The sequence below is a fragment of the Grampus griseus genome (genome assembly GCF_964374135.1).
Source record: "Grampus griseus genome assembly, chromosome: 21".
NCBI classification, from domain to species: Eukaryota; Metazoa; Chordata; class Mammalia; order Artiodactyla; family Delphinidae; genus Grampus; species Grampus griseus.
In genome coordinates, this window is record NC_139015.1 from 34,105,240 (window position 1) to 34,131,337 (window position 26,098).

The window sequence follows — 26,098 nt, forward strand, 5'->3', positions numbered from 1 at the left end:
TGCCATCCCTCCTCTTACACCCTATCCTCTTATTTTTTATTTTCTCATATCACATATAACTATCAAACACTCTATATTCTACCTATTTAGTTTATTATTTGCCACCTACAACCCATCCCCAGAATATAAGCTCCAGAAAGGTAGACATTTTTGTCTGTTTTGTTCACTGATGAGTCCTCAGAACCTAGAATAACACTCAGAATATTACAGGTTTCAATAAAAATTTGTGAAATTCATGAATGAATGAGTGGGGTCTAAATGGGGTTTGGTATTATCAAAACTGAGGTTGAAGGGATAAACAAGGGCCCAGCTCTGGAAGGTGCCACCGTAAGAGCTTTGAACCTCATCAGACAATAGAAAATCACAGGAACAAGAGAGATGGTTATACCATTTGTTTGCATGTAAATATATACAAAACATTAAGAATGCAGTGGGGTGCGGGAAAGCACGTCTGGTATTTTTGCCATAAACATCTTTGCTGTGAGCAGTTTCATTGCACAACTATCTGGCTGTAGGACAGTTTTGCTCTAAAAGGCAAACCAGCTGGTTGACAGTTTGGTTTCAGTGCCATTCAAGACAATATAAAAGATGCACCTAGTAATTCACAACAGTCTTCAAGAGCATTAATGATCCATCCTTTGGCTGATTTAGATACACTGCTTGTTCTCTTCTGTACTTTTAACAAAATTTATGAATATTAACAATATTAGAAGTTGGAGGCAAAAGAAGCACCAAGGTCCTCCTACCCACTCAAAAGAAATAGTTATGTGATTCCCGATGAGTGTAGGTTTCTTGAAAATGCGAAATTTTTTGCCATTTGATAATGGAGAACATGATGTAGATGGAATTTTGGTATTTGGCACAGAATGTGGCTTCCTTGATTTAGTGGAATATAAGGACTAGGCATGTGATAGAACATTTCAATATAGCCCAGCTATGTTCTAGCGGTTACATATGTTCCATATACTGATGAAAAATAGCAGTGTCCCTGTCTGTTTGTTTTACTTCCAGGAAAATCTGGAGAGACTTGCAGCAAATATTTTTATATCATAAAGAATTTATGTCTGACATTAGATCCTGAATCCTTAATGATCAACATTGAGAAACTATCATCACTTTCTCTAAGATATACCCCAATACAACATAACCCTGAATCTACACATTTTAAAGGTAGTCAAATTTTTTTGTGTTTTCATTTTTTACAATAAAATCTTAAAAATTTTTTGTTATTAATTTTTCATGTTTCATTATGTCCTTTTAATCTTTTTTTATTATGTCCTTCTTATCTTTTACAATAAAATTGTCTTACGGCCAACTAGTTATGCAGCAAAACTCCTTGCAGCAAAGATTCTTACCACAAAAATACCTGGAACTGGGGAAAAGGCAGGGAAAAGAAAAGCTTAAAAATTATTGCAATGATATTTGACAGTGAGGATGGAAATTGTGACAGATTCCAGAGACATTTCAGAGTAGAATTCATGACATGTAGTAGCTAAATTAATGTGGAAGGTGAAGCAGAAAGAGGACCCAAGGTAACTGAGTTTCTAGCCTGGGTGAAACAGGAGGGGAGGGAGCAGAACACAACTTTTGAAAGAATGGCATAGCCCGAGGACATGACATAAACGGATTAGAACCAAATGGGTCCAAGGTGGTGGACAAGTCGACTTCCACTAGACCTTGAGCCTCAGTATATGCTCATTGTAACACATCAGCGAGCTAAATGACACACCCACAGGAGCCATGACAGTTCCAAGGCCAACCATAATCAAAAAAATGGGCGGTGGCACAAATCCTGGAAATCCCTGCCCTTCCAGAAATAGCTGGAATACTCCTCCCATTCATTAGCCTATAAAATTACCCACCACTATAAAAACTGACAACCCCACACCGAGGTGCCTTTTCTCGCCTTCTGAGATGGCCCACACTCTGTCTGTGGAATGTGTTTTTCTCTAAATAAATCCACTTCTTAGCTATCACTTTGTCTCTCACTGAATTCTTTCTACGATGAAACATCAAGAACCCGAGCTTCATTAAGTCCTGAAACCAGGTGTGTGATCTCAGTTGGAAGGCTGTGGGTTTTGGCCGGGTTCAAGTCCTGGCCGTGTGGGTTCAAGTTCCAATCTGGCTTTAAGCTGGGTTCGAGTCCTGGCACATGGGTTCAAGTCCCAATCTGAGGTGCACAGTTTCATGGGTGTTTGGGAATGTGTTTAAATGCCATTAAGTAAAGGTAGAACATATGACCTGCAAGGAATGTACTCAAGGCCAATCAGGAGGAAATTCAGGCTGACAGGCCTCTGGACTTTATAATCAATTTCATGCTCTGAGTCAATTTTTACATCTTGCACAAGTGACTTCCTGTGGCAGATGGTAGACAACTGTCTGTCCTTCTGGTCCTTAAATTCATATTCCCTTACATGAACTGGAATTTAAGGCTGGAAATGTGGGGAGGTTAAAAATAAGCAATTCACACTTAAACTGGAGACACTTGATACTTACTGGATAATACTACAAAAATGTTATGATAGAGGGCTTCAGGGTCGCAGAGGGATGTAATGACTGTAAAAGCAATTCCTATCCTGCTAAGTAGAGAGAGGAGGAGAAATAACAGATAAGGAGACGCTGACATAATATCGCTAACACTGCCTGACATGTCGAGTCCTGTCACAGTATTCAGGCTGGGCTTGTTTCATAAAGGCATCTTAGGACGTGCTTGGAATACAGATAGACTTGTTTACATAGTAAACACATAAACACATACTTAGCTTCTGCAAAGAAACACACTTCCTCTCATTTTTTCTGAGCCTTGCAACCCTCTCAATCTATCTTTCATTTTCTAACTTTTGATGAAGACTTGAATCTAAGAAATGCTTCACTATTTCTTCACTCCATTACAAGAAAAATTTCAATGTAATAAAAACAAGAGGTGGCCCGATGAGGAGCGGTGGCCTGATGAGGAGCAGCAGCTCTCACCTGGTCTCCGTGTTAGGTGGGCTGTCCTGATGCTCCTGCTGCCTGGAATGTCAGTCCAGGGCTGCCAAGTAGAGACAGAAATCCAAGTTCCATATGAAAGCCCCTTTCTAAAAAGGTTAGCAAGCAGGTAAAAAATGGTAATGCACGGTGTAGGTCAACAGGGTACACGGAAACTAAACAGGCTTGAGCAGAAGTTTGAATCCGCTTTAGAGTTTACGAAACTCCTTCAGGTACGTTCTCCTGCTTGACTTCACGACGACCTGCTGAGGCAGGAATCTTATCGTTTTTCTTTTCTGATACAGTGGTAACCTGAGGGAGAACAGCTTACCCCGATTACATAAATCCACCCTTCTCACATCTGAGCCTCCCAGCCCAAACCTCGTGCTCTTTCCTCTACTCCATTTTGTTGTTTTAAATGTTGAAAAAGTTTGAGACAAACTTTACATTCTGGTTACCTTCCTTTTTTTTTCCTAGTTCTACAAATTATTTGAGACCAAAATAAATTGTATATTGGGAATGTAAATTGATACAGACACTATGGAAAACAATATGGAGTTTTCTCAAAAAACTGAAACGATATGACCCAGCAATCCCACTCCTGGGCATGTATCAGAAAAAAACCAACAACACTAATTTGAAAAGACACGTGCACCCCAATGTTCATAGTAGCATTATTTACAATAACCAAGATATGGAAGCAAAACCTGTGTCCATCAACAGATGAATGAACAAAGAAGATGTGCTACATATATACAATGGAATACTACTCAGCCATAAAAAAACAATGAAATTTTGCCATTTGCAACAACATGGATAGACTTGGAGGGCATTATGCTAAGTGAAATAAGTCAGGCTGAGAAAGACAAATACTGTATGATATCACTTATATGTGGAATCTAAAAAATACAACAAACTAGTGAAATAACAAAAAAGAAATAGACTCACAGATACTATAGAGAACAAGCTAGTGGTTACCAGTGGGGAGAGGGAAGAGGGGTGGGACAAGATAGGGGGAGGGAATTAAGAGGTACAAACTACTGGGTATAAAATAAATAAGCTACAAGGATACATTGTACAGCATAGGGAATAGAGCCAATATTGGATAACTATAAATGGAATATAACCTTTAAAAAATAAGTTGTGTATGTGTAATTTCATTGAACTCACCTTATAGATTATGAGAAAAAAATAGATTAATCATGAAAAATGCAGCAAAGTTTACTATTCTTCAAAATCTTAGATAACTTGATTAGTTAAGCACTTGCTACTCTTGTCACTAGCCACAGGTAGGTAAGTTAAGTCTAACCTTAGGGGAGTGATGTGTGTTTGTCTCCTCCTGTAACATGTAGACTTATGTCTCAATATATAAGCACAAGAAAAATAAGGTACTTAACTATCTATAGCCTGTCAAGAAGACAAATGAGAGACTTCATATTACATTGCATTAAGACTTTAGACATCCTTCCTGCATACATGATCGTATTTAATCACATTGATCCTATTTGAGGCTATTGCTGTCCCCTGGAGGGAGATGAGGAAGGTGAGGCTCAGAGACATGTGTTTGCTGAGTTCATACTGTTTGTGAGCAGAAACCAGAGACTAGACTCCAGGCTCAGATTTTCATACAAGCTCTGCCACTAAATAGCTCTATAACTGAGGCAAGACACTTTCCTCTGGGCTTTAGTCCCCTTTTAAATTAAATAACAGATTTTAACAATACAATCTCTAAGCTCCTTTGAGCGCTGACATTGCAGGGTTCAATGACCAGTCCCCAGGCCTCTGATTCCTGGTCCATCCCTCTTTCCACCACCCCATCCTGCCTTCCTTGCTCCAACCTGACAGGCTCTTACTCAGCTAGGAGAACTGTGATGTCTCAGACCAAACTTGGACACAGGGGCACTGCCCTAAAACCTGAGGAGCCATGGGGTCAGGACAGTCCAAGAGGGCTTCCCACTGGCCACAGCTCAGAAGAGATATAAGTAAGATCCAGAAGAACAAGGCAGCAACGAAAAACACTGGGTTAACAACAGCCAAAACAAGATAAACACTGAAAGCCAAGGATCTCAGCTAAGACTGACGGTCCTGTGCAGCTGCCAGCCATGAGCCGGCCAGTGGTCAAGAAAGAAGGGGTCATGCAAAGAGGGAGGCAACCATGTGTCGGAAATCAAGAAAGAAAAGTGGCCAGATGGACACCAGGTGGAGAGCTGACCCGTGATGCCAACAGTCAGATGGCCAGTGTGATTCAGATGCTGGATCAGGACAAGGATGGTCTCCTCTCTGCTCTTTTATATTTTGCTTTTAATCTTTTAGAGTGTAGGGTATAAACTAAAGTGATCATGGTGACCTAGCAAGCCAGAACTTTCTGGATAAAGGAGCAGTGGAATTACAGGTGGAGAGGAGTGGGATTGCTAAATGGACGCGGTTCTTGTCGCTTCCCACACCCAGGCACACCACACCACGTGCGCTATTACAGCCTTCACGTGGACGAGACTCTGCGCTCCGCCGAGCTTGGTGAGGGTCTGGCACGCTGGTGACCCGTGAGATAAGCCTGCCTGCCTGCCTCTGTGACAAGGTCAGTCTTCTTTCCGCTGAAGCCAGTTTCCCCTGAAGTAAACAAGTGTGGAGAAAGGACTTGAGAATTTGGGGTTTGTGAAGAAAGCTTCGCAGATGTGACTGTGAAATTATTTACTTAAGAAGCCTACTTCTTTGGGGGCAGGGGAGAAAATCCTACATCTACTGGACGCTGTAGGGGCCGCTGTGATGCACGACGCAGACCCCGCCCTCCAGGGACTAAAGAGCTCCTCCCCGCCGTGGAAAGCGTGGGCGGTGGCAGCTAGCAGCTCACTCCCTGCCCCGGACCGCTGGCCTCTGCAGGGGCATCCTCGTCCGCGGTCACGCTCCCCTCGCTGGGGAGCCCACGTCCAGTGACTGGCTGCTGTGGGCGTCTAAAAGTGCAGCCCCCTCGCTCCAGCTGGGGCCACTCTAGCTCCAGAGCCCCCCACCCCCATCCCCGGGGGCTGTAGAACTGGTCCTCCCGGGCCCCGTCTGTCTGGTCCTGCCTCACTGATTTCCCCACGTGATTCTCTGCAGCAGACACTCCATCAGGTGAGGAATAATTACTTAAAACAAGATGACTGACTGGGATTTATCAAGTAACAACAACAGCAAAAAAAACCCAATAGTAATAACAGCTACTTTAAATGAGCTCTTACTACGTGTCAGGCATAGTCTGTTATCCCATAAAATCCTCACAGCAGTGCTACTGAATAGATATTAGTATCTCCGTTTTACAGATGAGAACACTGAAGTCTAAAGAGGTTGAAGTACTATTCCCAAGGTCACAGAACTGATAAGATCTGTCTGGCATTTGAACTCAGGTCTGTCTGGTCACAAAGCCTGCGCACCACCTCTATTCCAGTATCCACACTGGAAGCACTTTTGCTGTCAGATAGAACTGTGAATCCAAGCAGTTATTATGCAGTGATCACCTCGATATTCTAAGAATCGCATTGCATTGGGAAAGCAGGAAGGGTAGGAGAGAAAGGGAGTGTCAGCAGTGTTTCCTGTGCTTTGTTCTAATTGAAATCAAAGATAAACAGACTTCATTAAGTTCGATCTTATAAGGAATCTTACCTAAATCTATTCTTCGTTAATAATTGTTGAGTTGAATTGTGTCCCCCCAGAAGCTATGTTGAAGTTCTAACCCCCAGTGTGTGACCTTACTGGAAACAGGGTCACTGCAGATGCAGTTAGTTAAGAGGAGGCCATCCTGGGGTGAAGGGGCCCTACTCCAACATGGCTGGCGCCCTCAAGACAAGACAGTAGGAAGGCCCAGGGGAGAAGCCATGTGACCGCAGAGGCAGAGATGGAGAGGGGCAGCTCCAAGCCAAGGAGCACCAAGGATCACCAGCCGCCCCCAGGAGCTAGGACGAGGCAGTGAAGGGTTCTACCCAGAGCCTCAGAGGGGGCATGGCCCTGCTGACTCCTTGGTCTCAGACTTCTAGCCTTCAGAACTGTGAGAGAATGAAGTTCCGTTGTTTTAAGACACACTCTTTGTAGTACTTTGTTATAGCAGCCACAGGAAACTAGTACAGAATCATGTAAACACAGAGAAAAATGACAAGGATATAGCATTTTCTGCCCATCAAGTTTATGTCCACCAAACTTTTTAATTGGAAAAATTCACGTCTGATAAAACCACCACAAGCAGTAGTGTATCAGTAGATGTTTAACAACCAGCTCCAAAAAAAAGGTATTTGTAGGTACGTGTGTGTCAATATATGTCTATAACTGATATAAAGGATATGTAACACAATTTAGAAATAATAAAATATACAGTGCTCTTTATCATCAATTCCATTTAGCCAACTGATTCTCACAGAAAGCTTTCTGTTGATTTTTGCTAAATTCTGAATCCGTAGCCAGCCCGGAGTTATAACTGATGAATGAGCCATGACATGAATGTCACTGGTAAGATTATATTTCATTCAAATTCTAGTTAGTAGGCATCTTTCACTGAAGTGAAATGGGTTTTAATAAATGATTATTGTTGCTACTCTAAAATAATAATGGATAACACTTACTGAATATTTACTATGTGTCAGTCTCCACACCAGGCACAGAGGACACAGCAGCCCCCAGACACAATTCCTCCTTTGTGGAGCTTAGTCTAAGAGAAGAAGACACTAAAAGAAAATTTAGTGTGCAGGAGATGCATGGCACCATTCAATTTAGGATGCTAAGATAGTGAGAGTTTCCTCCCCAGCTGAGGACTGAGTCAGAGGACTGACACTGCAGTCCTAAGGAGAAAGGATGGGTTGGAGATACCTTTGGTGGGATTTTTGGACATGATTTGGTGATTGGATATAAACACAAAGGAAAAAGAGGAAGGATTAAATACTCAGCTTTGTGGCGTAAAGTACTTTCATTCAATTATCAATTTAACGAATATTTATTGAGCACCTACAAATGACAGGCAGCATTCTAGGTATTGAAGGTGCAGTGCTGAGCAAGAAAAGGCACCTTAGTGAGACGTGGGGAGGAGACAGACAATCAATGGGTCAATTACTCAATAAATCGTTAAGTGATGGCTGCTAAACAAAGCATTAAAATAGGCTGATGTGATAGAGGAGGAGACTTTGGATTGGACTGGGTGGCCAGGGGGACCTGTCTGAGGAGATGACATTTAAACTAAGTTCTGAAGAACAAGAACAAGACAACCGTGCAAAGTAGGAGAAACAGCATGACAGGAAGAGGGACTATTTGCTGAAATTCTCCAAGGCAAAAATGAGCTTAGTGAAATGAGAAATTGGTAGGGTTGCCAGATATAGAAATAAAAATACAAGATATCCAGTTAAATTTGAATTTTAGATAACCAAATATTTTTATTTTAGTATTAATATGTCCCGTACAATATTTGGAACATACTTATACCAAGAAAAAAATAACTTTGTTGTTTATCTGAAATTCAAATTTAACTGGGTGCACGTAGAAAACTCCTAAAGAATCAACCACAAATTCTTAGAACTAATAGAAATTACATGAAGATTTGTGGACACAAGTTTAATATACAAAAGTCAACTGCTTTCCTATATATCAGCAATGAAAAATTGGAATTTTATTTTATTCTATTTATTTTTTAATTTTTAATTTTTTGGCTATACCACACGGCTTGTGGGATCTTAGTTCCCCAATCAGGGATCGAACCCCATGTCCACATTAACCACTGGACCACCAGGGAATTCCCAACAATTGGAATTTTAAATTAAAAACACAGTATCATTTGCATTACTACCAAAAAAAAAAGAAAGAGAGAAAAAGAATAAAGAAAGAAACACTTAGACTTAGGAATATATAAACCTAACAAAATATGTACAAGATCTATATGAAGAAAACTAAAAAGAGCTTTGATGAAAGAAATCAAAGAAGATCTAAATAAGTTCAAGGATAGGCAGAGACTATTGTCAAGATGTCGGTGCTTCTCATCCTGACCTATAGAGTCAGTGCAGTACCAATGAAAATACCAGGAAGTTATTTTGTGGTTATCAAGAAACTGATTCTAAAGTTTGTATGGATAGGCAAAATACCCACAATATCCAACATAATATTGAAGAAGAACAAAGTTGGAGGACTGACATTACTCAACATCAAGACTGTAAAGCTACAGTAATCAAGACAGTGTAGTACTGGTGAAAGAATAAATGGCCAGTAGAACAGAATAGAGAGTTCAGGAATAGACCTGCATAAGTATAGTCAATGGTTCTTTGACAGAGATGCAAAGGCAATTCAACAGAGAAAGGATAGTCTTTCCAACAAATGGTGCTAGAACAACTGGACATCCACATGCAAAAAATTAATCTAGACCTAGACCTTACACTCTTCCCCAAAATTAGCTCAAAATGGAACATAGACCTAAATATAAAATTTAAAACTATAAAACTTCTGGAAGATAAGATATAAGAACATCTAAGTGGTGCATTTGATGATGACTTTTTAGATACAACACCTAACAGCACAATCCATGAAAGAAAAATTCGTTAAGTAGAATTTCATTAAAATTAAAAACTTCTGTTGAGGGCTTCCCTGGTGGCGCAGTGGTTGCGAGTCTGCCTGCCGATGCAGGGGACACGGGTTCGTGCCTGGTCCGGGAGGATCCCACATGCTGCAGAGCGGCTGGGCCTGTGAGCCATGGCCGCTGAGCCTGCACGTCCGGAGCCTGTGCTCCGCAGCGGGAGAGGCCTCAACGGTGAGAGGCCCGCGTACCGCAAAAAACAAACAAACAAACAAACAAAAAACTTCTGTTGAAAGATATGGTTAAGAGAATGAAAGAACAAGCCAAAAACTGAGAGAAAATATTTGCAAAACATACAAGTAAAGAACTTGTATTCAAAATAGCACAAAGAACTCTTAAAACTCAACAATAAGAAAACAAATAATCCAATTATAAAGAAGGTAAAATATCTGAATAGACACTCATCAAAGAACATACACAGGTGGCAAATAAGCCTCTGAAAAAATGTTCAACATCTTATGTCATCAGGAAATTGCAAATTTCCTAACAAACTACACAGCTATTAGAATGATTAGAATCTAAAACACTGACACCACCAAATGCTGGTGAGGCTGTGGAGCAATGGGAACTCTCATGCATTACTGATGGGAATGCAAAATGGTACAGCCACTTCAGAAGACAGTTTGGCAGTTTCTTACAATGCTAATCATACTCCAACCATACAATCCAGCAATCATGCTCCTTGATATTTACTCAAATGAGCTGAAAACTTTTATCTACAAAAAACCTGCACATGAGTGTTTATAGCAGCTTTATTCATAATTGCCAAGCCTTGGAAGCAATAAAGATATTCTTCAATAGGTAAATAGAAACGAAGGTTGATATATCCATACAGTGGAATATTGCTCAGCAACAAGAAGAAATGAACTATCAAGCCACAAAAACATGGAAGAACCTTAAATGTATTCTGCTAAGTGAAAGAAGCCAGTCTGGAAAGGGTACATACTGTATAATTCCAACAATATGACTTTCTGGAAGAGGCAAAACTATAGAGAATAAAATGGTCAACAATTACCAGGGGTTGGAGGGGAATCAGAGGGGAGTTGAGTAGCTGGGGCACCCGGGATCATTAGGTCAGTGAAACTATTCTGTGTGATAATGTAACTCCAAAAAAGATAAACATGTGCCATTAAGCACATGTCATTATACATTTGCCAAAACCTAGAGAAGTGTACAACATAAAGAGTGAACTATGGACTTTATTTAATAATAATGTGTCAATATTGATTCACCAGTTGTAACAAATGTATCACAAGATATCAACAGGGAAAATTGTGTGGGAAGGTGGAGGGGGTATATGGAAACTCTACTTTCTGCTCAATTGCTCTAAAAATCAAAGTATATTAATTAAAAAAAGAATTTAACTGGGCATCCTGTATGTTATCTGGAAACCCTAGGAACACAGAGAAACCCCTGTGGTTGGACTTAGTGGGTGAATGGAGAGTGGAATGGGATAAACTTAAAGAAGTAGAGAAGGGCCAGAGTACAGAGAGCTTTGTAAACCAGGAGTTGTGATTTCATTCTAAGTGTAATGCGATGCCCCTGGAAAGATCAGTATTTAAAAAATTCTCTCTGGCTGCCATGTGGAGAATGGATGATTCCTGCTGTGGAAGCGGGAGACCTTTCCAAGGAGCTTGCATTTGCCCAGGCAGGAAGTGAGGGTGCCTTGGCTGGTGGCAGAGGAGGTGAAGAACAGTGGTCAGATCTCTAAAGTGGGGACAGAAACAACAGAGTTTTGTGCTGGGATTGGGGACAGAGAATGAGTGGAAGAGAGGAGACAGACCTTTTTACGGAGATGGTAAAGACTAGGTGTAAAAAGTCGAGAGTTTTTTGTCCTTTGAGATGTCTATTAAATATCCAAGTGGAGGTGTCAATTTTACTGAGCTAGGGAATGATGTCATTAACTTATACTGGAAACAATGGCAAAGGAGCAGTTTGCATGGGAAAGGTCATAAACTGGATTTTTGACATGTTAAATTTGTGACACTGTGAGAGATCTGAATGCATGTGTTGAGTAGGCAGCCACATGTCTTAGTCTAAAGTTGAGAAGAGAAAGTTTGGCCTGGAGATACCATTTGGAAATTGCTGGTACGTAAGATACAACTGGAGTCGTGGTGTTGAATGAGGTTGCCTGTTGAGGCTCACATGTCCTAATCTTTGCTTTATAACCCAAGATGGCACAGAGTAGGGTAAGCAGTCTCTCCAAGGCTGGCTACTGCTCCCCATAGGCTACAGCCCAGGTCTTTTCTCCTTTGGACCCCCAAACTAGTTTCCACTGGGTCCCCACCAACTTGTTCTGGGGGGTGGAGATGGGGGCACAGAGCTTGGTCTTTGCACTACTTCTCATTGTAGTCTTCCTCTCATCCCCTCTCTCCCTCTCTCCCTCTCCCCGAATCTTTGAGCTCTTTAATGAGTCGAGGGGATGAAAAGGGACCTGTTCCAGAGTCACCATCACCTCACCCCCAGGTTATTAGTGCTTAAAATTTGCCTCATTTCTGACAACACTCTTCCCAAGGCAAGTGTTGGTCTGCATCACATAGTCCGAGTAGGGCTGGGGTAGAAAAACACAACAAGCTGGTTAAATCCCAAGTACAATTTCACTAGCTATCTGTTCCTGATTGTGGGTCCCTTCTCCAGTCTGCACATGTGTCTCCTTCCACCTTCTTAAACAGCCAACTTTTTTGTTTATCAGTGCACTGACAGAACCCTCCCATCATTCTTGAGATATTTTCTCCTTCAGTTTCTTTAGAGTGAGAATCTAAGGTGAGGATTCTCTAGGAATGAGATAATAGTTAGTAGGGAGGTACAATCTGCTTCTGTCAAATCACTCTTGCTTTTATTGACCTAGACAATTACCTGGGATCTGTGCAGCTACTTATTTTCTAATTCTTCTCTCTACCAGAACTCTTTTTTATGTCCAAATTTTAAAATTACTTTTCAATTGAGGCATAACATGAATATAGTAAAGTGTCTAAATTGCCCAGTTCTTATATGTACGATGAATGATTTTTAAGCTTGTATACAACTATGTAGTCCATACTGTTTTTAACCTTTTGTTTTCTTTCCAGAATAGCGAAAATAAAACATGTCACAGAAAATATAGTTAGTTATGTTATTTAATCTCTTTAGACCAACATTTACAAACTTTTGGATCTCTGGACCACTTTACACTGCTAAAAATTATTAAGACCCTTAAGAGCTCTTTGCTTGTGTTACTTGAGAGATAGGTAGGTAGGTAAGTAGGTGGATAGATAATAGATAGATAGATGTATATTAGATATATATTATAAATTAAATCTGAAAAAGTTACAAAACACAAGAATACAAAAGCACACATTCCATTAGATTTTGTAATAATGACACCATGGGAAACTTTTCTGTATACTTGTGAGAGGATGAGGGTGAAAAGGGCAAATAATGTCTTAGAATTATTATGAAAATAGTTATTATTATTACGGAAATAGTTTTCACCTCACACACTCCATGAAAGAGCCTTTAAGTTCTCCAGCAATGATCAAGAGACAGCACTTTGAAAATGACTCTTCAAGACCTCAGTTTTTATTTCTACATAATCTTTAATAGTCTTTTTACTCCGATTTCTATGATCTCTGACTTCCATTTTTTGATGCCCCTTTAAGTTCACAAAACACTTTCCCACATTCACTTATTTTCTTTCTCACTGCTGTGAGACAGTAGAATAACCCACGTGTTATATAGATCACCGGGAAAGGTGAGGAGTGCAAAGCTGATATTTAGAGATCAGCTCTAAAAGCTTCCAGGACCTCATCAGATGCCATAGAACCTGATGTGCTGGAAGGCTTCCTGCATGATCAGATATGAGATCCCCATTTCTGCTTCACCGGAGCGCTTTTTATATAGTGGCGTTCCACATAGATTTAATTTTTTTAAAAGAGGGTATTCCAAGCAAACAAACAAACAAATGAAAAAGATAAACTGAACCTCCTCAAAATTAAAACCTTTTGTGAATCAAAAGACACAATCAGGGACTTCCCTGGTGGCGCAGTGGTTAAGAATCTGCCTGCCAATACAGGGGACATGGGTTCGATCCCAGGTCTGGGAAGATCCCACATGCCATGGAGCAACTAAGCCTGTGAGCCACAACTACTGAGTCCGTGAGCCACAACTACTGAGCCTGCGTGCCACAACTGCTGAAGCCCATGTGCCTAGAGCCCATGCTCCACAACAAGAGAAGCCACCGCAATGAGAAGCCCATGCACCACAGCGAAGAGTAGCCCCGCTCACCGCAACTAGAGAAAGCCCGCACACAGGAATGAAGACCCAATGCAGCCAAAAAAAAAAAAGTCACAATCAAAAAGTGGATAGAACAGGAGAAAATATTTGCAAGTCATATATATGACAAGAGTCTAGTGTCCAGAATACGTAAGGAAGTTGTCAACTCAATAATAAAAAGACAAATAATCCAATTTTTTAAATGGACAAAAGATTTGAATAGACATTTCTTCTAAAATATATATACAAATGGCCAAGAAGCAGATAAAAAGATGCTCAACATCATTAGTCACTAGGGAAATGCAAATCAAACCCACAGTGAGATACCACTTCACACCTACTAGGATGGCTATAATCTAAACGAGAGGTAATGATAAGCGTTGATGAGGCTGTGGAGAAACTGGAACCCTCCCACATTCTTGCTGGGATTGTACAATGGTGCAGATGCTGTGGAAAACAGTTTTGCATTTGTTCGAAAAGTTGAACATAGAGTTACCATATGACCCAGCAATTCCACTCCTAGGTATATATCCAAGAGAATTTAAAATATATGTTCACACAAAAACTTGTACACAAATGTTCATAGCAGCAATATTTCAAAATATCCCCAAGTGGAAACAACTCAAATATCCGTCAGCTGATAAATGATTAAACAAATTTGGTATATCCATACAATGGAATATAATTCAGCCATGAATAAAGTCCTGATTCATGCTACAACATGGATGAAACTTAAAAACATTATGCTAAGTGAAAAAGCCAGACACAAAAGGCTACATATTGTACGATGACATTTATGAAATGTCCAGAATAGACAAATCTGTCCAGAGAGAAAGTAGATTAGTGGTTGCTAGGAGATGGGGAGAGGAGAGAACGGTGAGTGGCTGGTAACAGGTATGGCGGTTTTTGGAATAATAAGAATGCTCTGGTATTATACAGTGGTGATAGTTGCATAACATTGTGGATAAACTGAAAACCACTTTATTAGTCTATACTTTACTATATGAAAACGACTTTATTCGTATATACTTTAGTATATACTAAAAAACACTTTAAAATGATGAGTTTTGTGTTCTATGAATTATATCCCAAACAAGTATTGTGGGAAAAGTGTTGTCCTCCAGAAATTATTATTTGGAGCTTTAGAGACAACTTGAAACAAACTTTGTGATCCAGAAAATACACAAATGGGTGGAGGAGACTGTAGTGTAGAGTTCTGCTGAGGAGGAGTTTGTGGAGAATCCTTGTTGCCAGTTTGAGTGCAGCATAGGGCTTAGTTCCCGGGTCACTTCGCTCCCAGGGCAACTGCTGTTGAGCTCAGAGTTTGAAAATGCAGTTGTCTGGGACTTCCCTGGTGGTCCAGTGGTTAAGATTCCAGGTAGGCTTCCACTGCGAGGTGCGTGGGTTCAATCCCCTGCTGTTGAGCTCAGAGTTTGAAAATGCAGTTGTCTGGGACTTCCCTGGTGGTCCAGTGGTTAAGATTCCAGGTAGGCTTCCACTGCAAGGTGCGTGGGTTCAATCCCTGGCTGTGCCGCATGCTGCACGGCACAGCCAAAATATAAATACATAAAATATATTTTTTTAATGCCGTTGTTTAAGCTGAGTGAATACAGTGCTGGTGGGGCAGATGCAAACCCGCAAGAAAGTATAGACAAGCCAGTTTAAGGGCTGCCTACCACGCCCTAAGCCTGGGTTAGGGCAGAACTTACATGTGTTCTTGGGAAACTCAGGCAGAAATGAAACTTGAGAAACTATTAGAAAGAGGGAAACAAGAACAAAACCCCAAACACCAGCTTAACCATGACAGCACATGGGTCCCATACATCATGGAAAAATCATCTGCTTCCTCATGGAGTGCCTTTTCTCTGGTCACCTGTGGAGTTTGGGAAGGGTGATCCAATCAAAGCAGCCCGCATTTGAGTTCATTCCCCAAAGAAGAACACAAAAGGCAGAAGAATGGAGTTTAATGGCAAAAGACAAATTTTTAAATATGACAGAAACACATTAGATGGTGTGAGGTGGGGTAAGTCCAGGAGCGAATGGACAGATGAACTTTCTCCTGAAGCCATGCCTGGATCTACAGCTGGAGTAAGAACTGGGAGACGGGAGAAGCAGAGTGAGACTCAGGCTCCAGGTGGTAGCTCCATGGGGAAAAGGAGACCAACCAGTCTTAAGGTAGAGGGACTTCCAGAAAAGGACCACAAGGACGGGTCTCGACATCCCAGGTAAGGGACCGGCCTGGTGTCAGTGGGGCTGCGTTCAGGTGTCGACTTCCTGGGGTTGCAGAGGTGCCACATCAGTAGGTACCCTGGTCTGAATTTTCAAGGCACGACTAAGATGACCCCACGCAGGTGGGAGGCAGAAGGCCCCAATAGGCTGGCATGCAGGACTTCTGCAAGGGGCACAGAGTTTGAAAGCTATGTCATGTCTTGTGTGTTACCTAGGCTGATGATCCCAGAGTTCTGAGTTTACACTGAAGCAATGATATTCAAATACAAACAAAGAGTAACTGGACAGATATATGACTGCAACCACTGCATAGCATAAGCTATATATAGATTTACGTATTTACACTCCCAGTGAGAGAGAAGTGGAAAGATTTCTTTAAAAAAAAAGAAAGAAAAGTATACAGCCTTTTGATTAGTTTTCTCATGTTCTGTCTTCATGTAAAATGAAATTTAGGGCCAAAGGCTGTAAACAGTAACAAATATGCAACATCCATCTGGAGTGGTATATGAATAGTCACTAAGGAAACGTTTCCAAGAAAGAAACCATAAATGCTTTCACCAAAGCCAGATAATTAGAAGTGTTGTTAAAGAAACAGTGTAGGATTTAAAAAAAAAAAAATCCCTGGTTAAGATAAAACAGATTTGATTACATTTTAGTTGCCAGGTCTTCCCCAAATCCTTAAAATCTTTCATGAAAATGAATTAAAATCGTAATTCTTAATAGGAAATTTGAGAACAATCAAGCTCTCTCAATAGATTAGAATGTTGCAAATTTCTGAAAATAATGTATAATCTTAAGAGTACAATACGTCACACATTATTTTCTTCTCCTAACTCATGGGATGCTTTTTTCCTTTGCAGTTATATGAAAAAGATCCTCTATATTCTTTTTCTGTTTAAGTAAGTTTAGAGAAGGTAAATTTCATTACTATAATTTCATGTAGGCTTGCAAACAAAGACTGGCCCACATCATAAAGAGAACCACGGGGTGTCTGAAACATATCTGGCAACTGTGGTTATCCACAAAGTGCCCTTTGAGTTGGGGCAGGATTGTGTGGACGAGGAACTAAAGCACAGAAGGGAAAAGTAACCCTGGGATAAGAGCCTGAGTCAGGAGAAAACCCTGGTAGGTGGAGAGGTCTGGTACTCCCTGCCTTCTGGGCTGTGGTACTCGCAGGTAGGCTCACAGTCCCTTCTCTGAGATTCATGGGGTCAGATGTGTTTCCAAGTTCTGAATGTTTGGGGCTTCATGAAGGTAATCTATTTTGGATATACTGTGACAGATGGTGTGACACCCCACGGAGGCTGGGGCAGCAGCTCACAACCCAACACAGCAGCACGTCTGCAGTTTCTGTATGAACATCACACTAACTGGGATAAAGGGAGACTAAGAATAGCCTCCAGTCAGTTCAGACCAGGTTTTGCCTTCAAATGAATTCTGAAAATCTCTTGGTTTTCAGGAATTTCTTTGGAATTGTGGGCAAAAGATGGTGAACCTGTAATTAAATGTAAGAGTCTGTGCCCTCTTCCTCTGCACGGAGGGAAACTCTCTCTGGGCTCTGGGTGGAAAGTCCTCTCCAGTGGCTCCTTCACTCTGTCCCCCTCGAGCTCCACAGCAGAGCTTGAACAAGAGACAGCAGCGCCCCGACCCCTGTGCGACCCTGGCTGGACCATCAATGAGTCTTGAAAGAGATGTATTTGACTTTTAGTCAAATGTGGAGATAGATCCTCGTTAGTTACACCCCAAGAGAAGGATTTTGTATTTGCTGGATCTGGTGCAGCATGGTGAGTATGTGAGTATCCAAATAATCCTGGGGAATCTTTCACTCTATTGCTCACTTTTACCTAAATTAAGTGTATCGTTTGTCTCAACAGTTGATTAAAAAACATCCTAGTTTCCTAATGAACTTAGATGGATAAGGATCCCTGTCTGTTCTCCTTCTATCTGCTCCCTTTCTCTCCCCACTGAGCCCTCTGCCCCCAATCCAAGTTCAATGGAATTAAAAGTATGAGCAAATTTTGAAAAACCTTATTTGGGATATTGAGATAACTAGCACTTTGTTTTCAAGCATAACAGATGTAGCCAGTGTGAAGTAAAGTCATCTTTTTGGCTGTGAACCAATTTTTAAGTTTGAAATGGCCAAGTGGTCAGTTTAAGAACTGAAAATGCCATTTTCTTGGTCTTCAGACCTACTCAATGGAGGAAAATAATGAAGGAAAGAAATATGTGAGCTACACTTGCCACTTAAAATGTTCTAGTAGCTGCATTTAAAAATGTTAAAGGAAGCAAGTGAAATTAATTTTAATAATGTTTTATTTAAGCTAATATATCAGGAACATTAACTTAATATAAAAAATAATGAAATAACTTACATTCTTTTTTTCACACCAAGGCTTCAAAGTCTTGTGTGTATTTTTTACTTAAAGACCATCTTGAATTGTACCAACCACATTTCAAGTGTTCAGTCGCCACATATGACCATCAGCTACTGTGCGGGGAACGTGAAAGTTTAGAAAATAGAGCCAGCACCCAAACACTCAGCAATCTGTGATTCTTCTGGGGAAAGAATTGCTCCTACTTAAACTAACGAAGCACACAGGATTCAGGAAGAGAATCGCATGCCATTCCTTGGCTAAGCAGAAGTCACAATTTGAACCCCAAACTGGAGGAAACAGTGCAATGGAAAAGTTTTGCCCATCAATTTTTTTGCAAACCCAGGTATCTCTGTTGACTTTAACCCTGGTAGCAATGTAAACCGCTCTGAGGAAAGCAAACGTGAACATGGTAAATAAGTGTTGCAATGGTTCAAAAGTAAAATTCAAGCGTGTTTATGCAGTTAGGCTTCCTGCCCTCAGGAGCCAGGGAATTTAGATTTTGCAATCTTGTTTTAGAGTAACCAGTTGCATCTAGATTTTCACCACTGTAAAATGAGAATAATATACAGTGTTTGTTACAGGCATTGTTCTCAGTGTATTACATGCACTGATTTGTTTAATCCTCATGATAATTGTATAAGGAAGACACTATATTTTATTTCCACTTGAAAGATGAAGAAACTGAGACCAAAAAGGTAAAGTAACTTCCTCGCAAGGTCACAGAGCTGAGGAGAAATGAATTAGAATTCAAACCCATGTTATTAATCATTATTCTCTAAACTACTAGATCTACAATGTTAAAATAAGATGAAACCTCATTATCTTAAATAGAAATTACAGTATAAATGCAATATATTAATATTCAGAAACAACCCTTTATTAATGAAAATGACATTTGTTAAAGGAAATCCTATTCCATTTATGTTTAAATTATAGGTAGTTTGTCTCATGTTGTACTCAGACAGCTAAAGTTTAAACTCATCCATTCATTTATTCTGCTCAAATATCAACTCTCAGTGAGACTTTCCCTGATCACTTAAGGTAAAGTAGTAAGAACCTCCCAGCCCTTGGCAATCTCAATCTTCCTTAATTATAAATTTATACATATAAATTCCTCATTATAAATATATACATTATAAATTTATATATAAATTCCTTATTATAAATTTACTTACATGTTTGTGCTGTCTCTCTCCATCCTTAATAATATAAGCTCCACACAGGCAAGACTTGTTTTCTGTTTTGTTCACTACTATATTGCCAGTACCTAAAAACAATGTTTGGATCTTAGTAAATTCTCAATAAACATTTATTAATTGAATAAATGAATGATTTTTATATTTATTCATTTATGCTGAAACAACACACATAGCAATTATGTACATAGACTGTGGAGCAAAATATACTTGTGTTAGGGGTATAGTTGCCATTTACCATTTGTAAAATATACAAATAATAATAAATATATTGACCTTGTAAGGTTATAGGGAATAGGATACCACTTTCTAAAAGTGACATAGAGGCTGACACACTGAATGTGGTTGTGTTGTTATTTTTGTAACATTTTTATTACTTATCCATTCCTTAAATAAATACAGTGTCAAACACTGTGCTGGGTGCTGAAGGACTTTGCATTGAAGAAGACATCTCTTTTGAGATACCTCGTAGATTGTAGATAGATTGCTGGACTGATGAGAAGGAAAGGAACTCTTCAGGATGCCACAGCCCTGCAGGCTTTAGCCCCGACCCCAGCCCTTAACCACAGAGTGAGCTGAAAGCAGAGTCAGGAGCTGGGAGCAGTAAGCAAATGAGATGTGCAGTGTTTCCCTGAGGGCAAAGGCTGAGAGCTGTACTGCAGTCGGGAGCTCCAGCCTTGGGCCAGTGCCAGGTGGGCGAGGGAAGCCTGTGTTCTGACATCAGCCAGGGGGTTTCAGAGAGGACTGAAGTAGACAGTGCCAGCTTCAGTAGTAGCAAAAGGAGGCACAAGTTCTCTCTGATGAAGTTTGCATGACTTCCATGCACTCAAGCAAATATGAGTTCAAAAAGTTCACCAAACACACAAATAAACAAGACATCATGTCATAGAAAAAGGAGATAAACAGACTTAGACCCCAAAGGATTTCATATTTTTAAATTCTCAGATAAAGAATACATAATTCTTAAATACAAAGTATTTATGGAAATAAAGAATGGGATCATAAATTTGATCAAGAAACAAAATGATGGGTTGATTACAAAACAACCTAATAGAACTTTTTTTATTTTTAGTTGATTTACAATGTTGTGTTAGTTTCAGGTGTAGAGCAAAGTGATTCAGTTTATATATATATATATATTTATTTATTTTTATTTATATTTATATATATTTATATCTATATACACACACATATATAATGTATATGTAAGCATCTATGTAAAGTATATATATAAGTATATATATAAATATATATATATACATACACAAAGTGTATATATATACTTCTTCAGATTCTTTTCCATTATAGGTTATTACAAGATATTTAATATAGTTCCTTGTGCTATAGAGTAGGCCCCTGTTGTTTTTCTGTTTTATGTACAGTAGTGTGTATCTGCTAATCCCAAGCCCCTAATTTATCCCTCCCTCCGCTTCCACTTTGGTAACCATAAATTTGTTTTCTATGTATGTGAGTCTGTTTCTGCTTTGTAAATAAGTTCTTCTGCATCCTTATTTTTAGATTCCACATGTAAGTGATATCGTGTGATACTTGTCTTTCTTTGTCTGACTTCCTTTAGTATGATAATCTCTAGGTCCATCCATGTTGCTGCAAATGGCATTATTTTATTCTTACTTATGGCTGAGTAATATTCCATTGTATACATGTACCACATCTTATATATATACCACATCTTCTTTATCCATTGATCTGTTGATGGACACTTAGGTTGCTTCCATGTCTTGGCTATTGTGACTAGTGCTGCTTTGAACATTGGGGTGCATGTATCTTTTTGAATTAGAGTTTTTGTCTTTTCCAGGTAGATGTCCAGGAGTGGGATTGCTGGATCATATGGTAACTCTATTTTTAGTTTTTAAAGGAATCTCCATACTGTTCTCCACAGTGGCTGCACCAATTTACATTCCCACCAACACTGTAGGAGGGTTCCCTTTTCTCCACACCCTCTCCAGCTTTTATTATTTGTAGCCTACTTGATGATGACCATTCTGACCAGTGTGAGGTGATAACCCATTGTAGTTTTGATTTGTAATAGAACTTTTTAAAATGAAAAGTATAATTGTTGAAATTGAAAACTCAATGGATAGATTAGTGTATTAATAGTAGCTGAAGAGAGACTATATGATTCTAAACGTATAAACTATGGGAAAGAGATAAAGGGATGTGGAAGATAGAAGGAGAAGTCCACCAAACGTATAAGCAGAGTCCCGGAGGGAGAGAATAGAAAGAGGTGATACTTGAAGAGAAAAGGGGACTTCTGATGAGAGAAAACTTACCAACAGGATAAATGAAATTATTTGGATACGCCATAACGAACTACAGAATATCTAAGCAAAGAGAAGGCCTGATAAGCAGTGAAAGACAAAATGCAAGTTTCCCACAGAGGAATAACAACTAAACTTACAGCAGCCTTCTCAACACACAAAAAGGAGACAGAAATGGTGGAATGGTATCATCAATAGCTGAGTAACAACGTAGAAAAACTATTTTAAGAATAAGAGTGAAATAACAACCTTTTGAGATGAAGGCCCAGTGTTCCTAGGAGCAGAACTTTATGAAAGAAACTTCTAAAGAACCTACTTCAAGATCAAGGAAAGTGATCCCAGAAGGAAGGTCTGAGACACAAGAAGGAATTGCAGGAAAATAAAGTAGAAAACATGCAGTTTATAATAAAAACGATGTCTAATTGTGGAATTAGAACCAACACAATGTTCTTGCATTTGGGGGAAAAGATTAAGATATTGACTACAGTTAGGCTTTGTTTACTCCAGAAATATCATTGGCAAAAATAGTAATAGAATATTTAGCTTCCAAACCAGAAGAAGAAAAAAAGGGGATAAAAAAAGTGAATAAAAGTTCTGTTAATTTTTTTAAAAGGCAAGGAAGGGGAAAAAAGTGGCATAGAAAAAGTAAGACCAAAATAATAACGTAAGATCATATAAGCAAATCTAAATATATAAATTATCACAATGAATATAAGTGTTATCATCTTACAAGTTAAAAACAAAGTAAACCAAAGAGAGGGGGAGGGAATAAATTCCAACTATATACTATTTATGAGACATACCTAAAACATTAATACACCAACAAGTTGAAGTAAAAGAATAGAAAACAATATAACAGATAAACACTTATTTAAAGCAATATTATATTCAATACCTTTTTGAATAAAGAAAACAAAACAATGCCCCAAATCTTAACCACAATTATTTTCATTTTTATAAATCCCTCTATCTTTTGTCCCAAGCTTCCATATTTTTATATTACTGTATTTGTGATATCCATTTAATTTTAATTCTGTTTTTTATTTTTAAAATTATAACATCATAATTTCCCAAGCTTTTATGTAGTTTGTATAATATAATTTCATAATAGCTATTTTGACCGTTTTTATAATTCAATTATGTTTCCTGCCCGAGCTTTCTAGTAGTGCATTTTATAAGTTTACTACCAACTCAATGAAGTAAAAATTCATTTTATTTGTTGCTTAATCATTAAACTTTAGAATCCATGTGTCATGTGAATATGTCTAGATTTGGGGGGTACCCATGTTTCTCTTACACAGGCCACTCTGATTTTGTGGGTTTTGTGGTCCCTCTTGCAGGCTGAAGCCGTGCCCTCTTTTGCACATCCTCACGTAGCACCACCTGTCCTGCTGATCATCTTAACTGACTCTTCCTGTTCTTTTCGAAGAGGGTAGAGGGCTGCTCAGCTGGTTGGGAGTTCGAGTGGGGATACAGGGCCTTTGGATCAAGTCTCAAGACAGTACAAGACTGAAGCAGAGGCCCTCAAAATACCAACACCAGGGACAACAACAAAAATGAGTGTTATCTGTGCAGGACTTCCTATGTGCTGTGCACTGTTTAATCATCTTACAGACAGCATTGCTTAGTGTGAGTCCATGAAGGCCTTGAATACCTGCTCAAGTCCTCTTTCTACTCCTCCCTTCTTTGTTTCCAAAGAAATCAGAGCCAAGTGACTAGGCATTCAGGCCTCTTGCCTGTTTGTAGAAGCTGTAAAATTGGCATCAATACTTCCATTCATCTGCCTCTCTTCTGGGTCCAGAGGGCATGATGACAGGATGGATTATGAAACAAAGGGGTGTTAACTTGGGAGCAGAAGGCCAAAAAGAAAACTCCAAACAAACAAACCATAGAGGTCAATGCTAATGAGTAGAGAACCGGCTTGTAACTAAGACTCTCCCAGGCTTTGAGGAACTTAATAAAATTAGATTATGTTTCAATGACAGGCATTGCAGCAAAGCTGAATAATAATAACACATTTAGTGCAGCACATAGAAATTACTTGTGTGCATAATTATGGATCTACACAAACTAATGGACCAGTTGAACTCCTCCCTGATCTCTGACTACAAACCTTTGTTTCCCTTCTAGGAATTGGAAAAAAGTCAACGTGTCAGCAGTTCATCTATTTCTGCCTGTTGGTTCATCATGCAGAAATTAAATGAGGTGGATAATGTAAATTTAGATGTCAACATTCTGTTGAATTCTAGAAAGATGCATTAAAATGTTTAGTTTGCGTCATATTTCAACAGATTTGTGTCATTCTAAGTTTGTTAATTTTGGCTTATGGAACACTGAACATTTGCATAAATCTAAATTCTACTGAGGACCCTGTGCTAATACCCTGTGCTTCATATTATTTTTCCAAAGAACAAGCTTGATCTGTTCAATCCAATCTTTAAAATCTTCATTATATACTTTGGAAAGCAATATTCTCTTCAATCTTCAGTATTCTGCCATTAAATCAATCTTGTGAACTGGTCTTAGTAGTTTTATCTTGCAGGCTAATCATTTGACACCAACATTATCACGATGTATTAAAAACCAAACCAAAGCAAAGCAAAACAAAAAAAACAAGGTTCATGTTGCCAATCACATGGTTGGTCTCTGCTAGAGTACCTTGGGACCTCCTGACAAAGGGCACACGTCTGGGAGCAGAGGCTCGCCAGGCTGGAGCTCTGGAGCTCAGCTGTGGACGAGCACGTCTAAGTGGGCTGTCCTGGGCCCTGCCCAGCCGATAACAGCAAGCATCATGATTACTGTGTAAAGAAAGTGAATTTTAATGTTGTGCAGCACGATATGAAATGATAGCTTATGAAAGCAGCCGACAGCGTGTGCTGCATGAGGGCTCATGAATGGAAAGCTTACCTTGAAACTGGCCCCCTACCCTCTTAACATCCCCACGTATCTAATCTAAGCCTCATCCCCAGACTAAGGCCACTGTAACCCTTCCTTTGCTTTCTTGCTTCAGCCTCATCCCATTTCAACTGCTCTCCACAATCAATCTTCCTACAATAAAGCTACTGTCCTGTCCTGTCCCGATGGGATGACTGGAGTTCACACGTTTACCTGTTGAATCAGGTCCAAGTGCCTCGATCTGGCTTTACATCACTCTCCCTTTCTCCCTTCCTTCTTCCTTCCCTTTTTCCTTTCCTCCCTCCCTCTCTTCTCTTCTTCTTTACTTTTGATCTACTGAATTATAATCTACACACAGAAAAGTGGATGCATCGTAAGTGTTGCCTGGCTCAGGGGATTCTCACAAACTGGACACACCCAGGTGACACCCAGATCAGGAAGGAGAGCCTGACTGGCCCCCAGAAGTCCCTCCTTGCCCCATCACGGGAGCTACTCACACAGTCTAAAGGGAAACACTGTCCCACCTTCTAAGAGCAGACATTAGTTTGGTCAGGCTTCCTACATGCAAGACTCAGGGGACGGCTCTGACTTGGGGGCCTGAGGATGCCTTGGCCCCCAGGCCTGTGGCAGCGAGTCTAATTCAAGGCCCTGCTCTGGTGGATCTGGATGCCCTGTCATCTGCCTTCATCAGAACTTGCTCAGGCACTGCCAGCCGGAAGTGTCAGGGTGACAGCTGGTGAGAGCTGGGCAGGGAGGGACTGGGGACGAGTTGGGTCTGATGAGGAAGACGTGGAGCTAATGTCATAGGCAGCGTGGTCCCCTACCACCCCCAGGCCTGCTCTTCAGCCACTTCTCTACCCTCCCACACAATTGCACGTCCCCGAACAAAGTCACAAAAGGCAACTGCGACAGTGGCATTCAACCCATAGAGTCCCCAGTTGACACCAGGGCTTTTGCATCCCAAGTGGAATGCCTCCAGAGAGGGGCTGGGGATTCCCTAACGCTGCTCCCATCTCAACAACTGTCTTCCTGTCTTCCAGCAGCAGAGACAAGAAAATATTGTTTACCTGTGATTCTTTTTAACAGCAATTCAACAAGTGCTATTAGTTGTTGCCTTATTCTAAAGTTGAGATTTTCTTAGGCATCTATTGAAAATGTAACATAAAAATAATAAGTTAGGTATCAAAGAAAAGTCAGGAGGTTTATCATAACCCCAGCCTAACTCTACAACCACTTTAATTTGCAGATCACCTCCCGGTCCTGTCCACACTCACTCCAAGTCTTACCCTGTGGTTACCACAGGTTCACATGAGGACATTGTCTTTAAGTGGC

At 40.0% G+C, this 26,098-nt stretch overlaps 1 long non-coding RNA gene across 1 annotated transcript in view; it reads left to right on the top strand.

Moving 5' to 3' along the window:
- LOC309839024 overlaps window positions 1-24,082 on the top strand; it is a 97,362-nt gene extending 73,280 nt beyond the window's left edge. The window contains exons 3-4 of the long non-coding RNA XR_014298444.1: window positions 21,409-21,443; window positions 24,002-24,082. This is a non-coding gene — a long non-coding RNA (uncharacterized lncRNA). The remainder of the gene's footprint in view (window positions 1-21,408; window positions 21,444-24,001) is intronic.
- The last annotated feature ends 2,016 nt before the right edge of the window (window positions 24,083-26,098 follow it).